This window comes from Zea mays, chromosome 2 (genome assembly GCF_902167145.1).
Source record: "Zea mays cultivar B73 chromosome 2, Zm-B73-REFERENCE-NAM-5.0, whole genome shotgun sequence".
NCBI classification, from domain to species: domain Eukaryota; kingdom Viridiplantae; phylum Streptophyta; class Magnoliopsida; order Poales; family Poaceae; genus Zea; species Zea mays.
This window is the reverse complement of record NC_050097.1, coordinates 66931269-66937864: the sequence shown is the minus strand read 5'-3', so window position 1 is coordinate 66937864 and position 6596 is coordinate 66931269. Positions and strand designations below refer to the sequence as shown.

General features: G+C 42.5%; 1 long non-coding RNA gene across 1 annotated transcript; it reads right to left on the bottom strand.

The window, feature by feature from the left end:
- Positions 1–2857: 2857 nt before the first annotated feature.
- LOC103646548 (uncharacterized) lies at positions 2858–4083 on the bottom strand. The gene is made up of 2 exons (XR_562258.2): positions 4037–4083; positions 2858–3381 (listed from the first exon to the last, which is right to left on the bottom strand). It is a non-coding gene; the product is annotated as an uncharacterized lncRNA (long non-coding RNA).
- Between the last annotated feature and the right edge of the window lie 2513 nt (positions 4084–6596).

The following is a 6596-nucleotide window of genomic DNA, read 5'->3' as shown; positions in this document are numbered from 1 at the left end:
GGTCATACTCGAATCATAATCATCATAAAAATATGATTGAGCATCAGTATAATACAAGAAAGTAAAGCATCACCATAGAGTTCAATTATGAAAGAATTCCATAATTCTGAATATTAGAGTGTAGGCGATAAAAAAACAACAAGTCAAAATGGTAGCAACCACCGCTACATTCACTTGCCTTCATCGAAGAAGAAGAATGTACTAGGCATGATCCGGAGTGTAGCCACCTGATAGCGGGCATAAAACTTAGTACAAATATTTCACAAACATTTGCCAACAATCAACAAATCGCTCCTACACTTGAAACCAAGACCCGGTGGAAAGACTCCCACCCTGAATCACATGCCAAACAGCAGCAACGCTGTTTGTTAAGTTTGTATCTTTAAAATTAAAACAGTGGTGATATCAAACAAATATTCTAGGAGTATCTAAACAAAATAATCTATAACTTCGGTATTCAATGGATAATTAAATTTTGCAATCTATAAGTTCTAAAACATCTGACAAGATAATTGACTGAATCTGTTTCAGAGAGCAGCATAGTTAACTTCAAAATTCTATATCTCCCAAACTACTCAACCAAAAATTATGCAATTCTGCTGGCAGTAAGATCTTTTATCCCTCTACAAAATTCTCCATAGTTGGAAGAGCCAAATCAGCCATTTACTAGATGAAACCCACCAATGAACAGACCCGCTCATTTTTGTCAGGCAAACAGGAACAGCCACAGTAAAATAAACATAACTGGAGTTTCAAAATTCATATTAATACACTCTTTATTAATCTGGAAAGCTTATGAAATTATCTACACCTTATCTTACAAACCAAAAGTTTAATTCTATTGATAAATGTGCCTAAATCTTAAGAGAACAGATTCTGCACAAAATTATGACACTGAAAAACCGCTATAATCAAACTGCAATAACTCTCTGATCTGATGTCTGATTGAGGTGTTCTTTGCGGCCAATGAAAGATCTACAAATTATCTACGACTCATAGATAGACTTTTTATTTTTTTGAGGCCCCTAAGATTACGAAAAAACTTGCCTGAATAGAAACTGTCGAATCTGCCACACTGCAGGGACTAATTTCGAGATCAAAATCTAATCCCCTATCTAATCCAACCAAGAAAGGCTAATTGCAGGGCCTAAAACTCATCTTGACTCCAAACAAGGCAAGCTAGTGATTGATCGGAATCATCTTGATGAGATCTATACATCTACGGCCTCCGATCATCCATAGGACACACCATATTTGGATTATAAATATGGTTTAATTTTTAGGGCGTTACAATAAATCACTGGACAGTCCGCGCGGAGCACCGGACAGTCCAGTGTGCCAACCATCAAATGGCTAATTGACGCGTCGGTCGAAGCGAACGGTTGACTGGTGTACCGGACAGTCCGATGCCACCCATCGGACAGTTCGGTGCCCCCAGAAGAGGAAATCAGCCAATCAGGAGATTCGTAGTCATTGCACTGTGCAGTGTCTGGTGTGCACCGGACAGTGCGGTGCACCCACGGACAGAAGGCAACTAGGGCCTTCTAAATGGAGCTCCAGCGGCTCCTAGGTCCCTTTGGGTTATAAAAGGACCCCCTAGGCGCATGGAGTTGTGACACAAGCATTTTTGAATATCCTACAACACTGAGACCTCGCGACCACGCTACTGCTTTGCTAAAAAGATATTTGAGCACGTCGTGAGCTGTAACTCCACTGTGGTATTTTTTGTGCTCTCTTCTTGACTCGTGTGCGGGTGTTGCTGCGATTTGAGTTCTTTTGTGTGTTGCTACTCCCCCTTACTCTTGTGCTTTGATCGAGATCATTTGTATAAGGCGTGAGAGACTCCAACTTGTGGAGATTCCTCACAAAAGGAAAACTTGATATAAGGAAGAACAACGTGGTACTCAAGTTTGATCTCTGGATCACTTAAGAGGGGTTGAATGCAACCCTTGACCGAAGGAGGTCACCACAACGTGGAGTAGGCATTGATGCATTTCTTTTATTGCGATTGTTGTTTTCCCAGAGTTCTCATATTTTCACTTGTATTGTTCTTCCTAAGTTTAATACAAATATCCAAGGAACAATCAAGTGAAGAGTTCTCTTCTCCTCTCCACCTCTACTCATAATAACTTGATTTTTGTTTTAACTAACACCTATCATAAACCAATTATGTCTTGTTTAGAGTTGATTTTTGCAGGATCACCTATTTACCCCCTCTAGGTGCTCTTAGTTATCCAACCTACCTTTTTGTCCTACCAACTAGCATGTAACTAAGATAAGAATGGTAAAGCACACAACTTAAGGAAGGAATATAAATATGGAAGGTTAAGTAAGGTAGAGATGCAAACTCCCATTGACGCGTTGATATTTTTACAAAGGTATTAAGAACCGTGCATGGTTCTTACTAATCCTTGTTGGTGCCAAGCATCTCAGACATGTAACTCATAGATAGCCCAGGCCTTCTCCACGTACAAGTGGTGCTCCACTTCAGACCTCTCTTGGATGCTCCCCGTTGTCTTCACTATCGAGCTTCTAGCCGAAACGCCATGGGACTCGTTCCCTCTGGTACACGGTGGCGGCCAGACCACAAACGCAGTTGGTGTGATCTCACAAGACTCTCACCCCACTCGATACAATTACAATGACTCACGCAAGAGCCAAGTGTCTTGAGGGTGTCTAACCTCACTCTAATCAACTAAGCATAACCTAGAGCAAGCACAATGAAACTGTATAAATATCCTAAGCACTTTTCAAAGCACCTACGCTAACCACCGAGTGATTCTTTAAGCACTTGGGTGTTTGGAGCTATTAGAAATGTAGGTCTCAACACATACACTAAAGTCTTGAGCTCTTTGGATCTTGGAATGCTCGGTTGAGTGGATTTATATTGAGTCCCAAGCCCAAAAGAGTCATTGGAAGGAAGCAAACTTTTATGAGTCACAACAAACCCGTCTGGTGCCCTTCCACTTTAGCTAACCATTGGAAATATGACAACTTTTCATCTGTACACTAGAGGTCTAATGTGCCAATAGCGCACATCAGACAGTCTAGTGCCTGCCATGTCAGTTGTCCGTTGCAACTAGCTATTGCCAATCATTGAGCCTATAAGGTCCGGTGTACCAACAGTGTGTGAGAAGGCTTGGGTGTTGTTTACATGCTCTATGAGTGTTTGGTTTAGTGTCTCATTCTGGTGAACCTCTAGACGGTCTGGTGCACTCATAAACAACCCAATCTTCTATTCTTCAAGTTGTTTTCACTTGGGCTTTTCTTGTCTTGTGTCTTGGACTTTGCTTGATGTTGGTAAGTCTTCAATGAGTCTGCTAATGTCTTCCTTGAGGTGTTGCTCCCTCAATTCCTTAAGTCCATGTTTCATCCTATGAACTATAAACATAAACACTAACAAACACATTAGTCCACAAGTCATGTTGGTCATCACTCATCAAACACCAAAATCACTTAAGCAAATGGGTCGCGGTCCATTTTCCTTATAGAGGGGAATACAACAATACACTCATTATACCCTTAATAGCATGTGTGTTAGGTATTCATCATCTTGCATGCTAGTTGTGAAGGCCTCTTAGTAAGGCCTGTACTAGCTTGCCATCCTAAGAACATAGTTGAAGCTGCTCAGGATGAGGCTTGCACGCTTATTTGCATGAAGCATATTTAAACTAGCCTAGCTATTTACATTTTTAAGAATAACTCCATAGCAATAGCCTAAACTACCATCTTTGTAAGTCTTACCCTTTTGAGGCTTCCTAGGACAACATACCCTAGGACTGTCTTCTCGAGTCCTAAAAATGTAAATACCCTAAGATAACATACCCTATTGATGCTTCCTAGGACAACATACCCTTTTGAGGCTTCCTAGGACAACATACTATCACACCCGGGTTTCGGGGCACCAAGACCCGGGGGCGAACATAATCACTAGGTGTGCTGGGACCAAGTCTCACACATATGATGAATCATGGCACAGGATCGAATGTCACATCTTTACTACATAACAGGAACTTTGCACAAAATAAATAATTACATTATAAGGAGACAACGGTCCAGCAACCCAAAGTTGACTGGGAGACGGCGACCTAGACCTCTCACGAACACATAGCCACATCCTTCAAGCGCCTCATCCTGCGGTACCTGTTCTTGACCTGTGGGGGGGGTGTGAGACAGCAAGAGTGAGCTCACATACATTCATCGCTCAACAAGTTGTGGGGAATAATGTGCATGAACTCGCCAAAGGTGGGAGCTCACGTGAAGTGTAAGGCTTACCAAAGAGGATGGTTAGAGCTGAGCATTGCTTTTAAAGTTGGTCAAAATTTTATTAGCAATTACTAAGTATAAGTAAATATCAAACCCAATTAAGTAGTAGAACAAAAATAACAACATCACCTGCGATGCAATGCATATGACAAATTGAATTTAGTTCCATAGATTAATCATGTGAGTGTCCGAGCTGCTCTTGACCGTGAGCACGGCTAGTATACCAGTTTTACACTCTGTAGAGGTTGCACATCTTTACCCACAAGTCATGTTACCCATCTGCCAAGAGACGGACAATCCCATACACCTCTACCGAGGAGGCGAGGCAGGGTAACACTACGAGGCCTTTACAAAGTTCCACTAGCTTCAGAAAACCCACTACAGTTTATAGGAAGCTCCAATGCAAGAATCCCTCGCATGACCGCCATCACAGCAAAATCATCCCAAGGGCCTCCCTACACTGACCACTCCTCTACTGCCCTTGCCCCTTTCGGGTAAGGTAGTCATCCACTAGCTTTCCTAATTAATCAGCCAAGGGCGTCCCATTAAACCCTTGTGGTAGCACTGTTTTCCCGGGTGGTTCTCCATGTTCCAATTAACATAATGATCTTATCATGAATAGTAAATAACAACTGATAATAAAAGTATAATCATGAATATCTCAATGCCCAAATCCACATAAAGCACTAGCAAGTACTACCCAAAAGTTCAGTGGTAAACAAGGCATAAAGATAGTCAAACTGGGGTAACCTATTGGGTCCCATCAAAATTAACCTATGCAGATCATTATGATTAATTAGAACATGAGTGGGTAAAAAGAAGTGGTCAAGGGCACAACTTGCCTGGGACTTGAGATTCCAGGTACCAACTTGCTTTTCAGATGACACGTGTCCTCACTGCTAAACGTAGCAATATAGACAAATAGTGTATAGGCAAAATTAACATTACACCAAACATATATGCAAAATACATATTAATAATCTACATATTGAAATAAGATAACAGGAACATGAATTATTAATTTTGGAGTTATAGATTTTAAGTTATGGATTTCTAAAGATTCTATGTGCTTTGTACAAGATTAATTAGGATATCAATTTTAATATGGCTTTCATGTCAAAACAGTGACACAAAATGATAAACAATTATATTACAAAATTATAGAAACTGGAATGGGTTAATTCGGAGTTAGAATGAATTAAATATGAATTAAACAAGTTTATGGATTTATTTTTATACTAAAAACCTATTTCTTTATTAATTTCTGAATATCCTAAGTGTTCTGGACCGAGGACACTAATATCAGAGAGCCTAGGGTTAAATTTATAAAACTCTACCAGACTCAGACTACTCCCGCGAGGATGGAGGGTTAATTATGAGATTCTGCGGGGGCTCATTTGTAAATCTGGCTCGGCTGAAGGGGTATCCGCGATCCTCGGTCGCCCGATCAAAAGCCAATGGTCGCGATTAGATTTTAACCTTTATGAACCGGTATGAAATATAGACCACCGGATCAAGATCCGATGACCCAGATCATGAGCCGCGAAGGGGTATCAGCTACTTCCCCCAACCGTTCGATTAGAATCGGACGCTCATGATTTTAAAACGTTAGGATCTAATCCCCATCGTCCCTCCCAGATCAATGGACGGAGTCGTTTCTTCCCCATAAATTACAGAGCGGCGGCGGCCTTTAGTTTGTACGGCGGCGAGCCCTTGTAGCTGGAGGGTGAGGGCGGCTCGGTAAGTAGAAGGGCAACATGGGCTGCTTGGGCGTCTGAGACACCCTCACCGGCGACGCTGGCAGGCCAACGCCCAGCTTTGTTGTTCACCTCTGCTACCGCCGGCTCCCGGACTGCAGCCGACTTGCCGCAACAGAGGCCCTTGGCACCCGACGGATCAAGAAGCGGTGGGAGCACAAAATTTGGAATCAGAAACTAGGCCAGTCAAAGATTTACCTCAGTTTCCAGAACCCACCATTGTATAAGGGACTCCAGACGAACGCTAGTAGCATGCACTAATTCCATTGTCACGGAAGGGGGCCTTCCCAAACCAAACATCGGGCCTTCACTGCTTGTTCCAGACGCTTGAAAAAAACTAGCCCCAAGTACAATGTACTCCGATGAACACCCCTGATCCCCCACCTAAATCCGAGCAATCGACGCTCACTGGTGCTTCTACTCGCCGATGGCTTATGGGAGGGCGCAGGGGCCATCTTATATGTACCTGGGCAGGGTCATGGGAGCGGCAGACTCCTAGGATTCCGTTGTGGGTTTGGCCGGTGCACCCCCCCGAATATTATGGGATAGCAGCGGCGTCGGGTATGTTTTTGT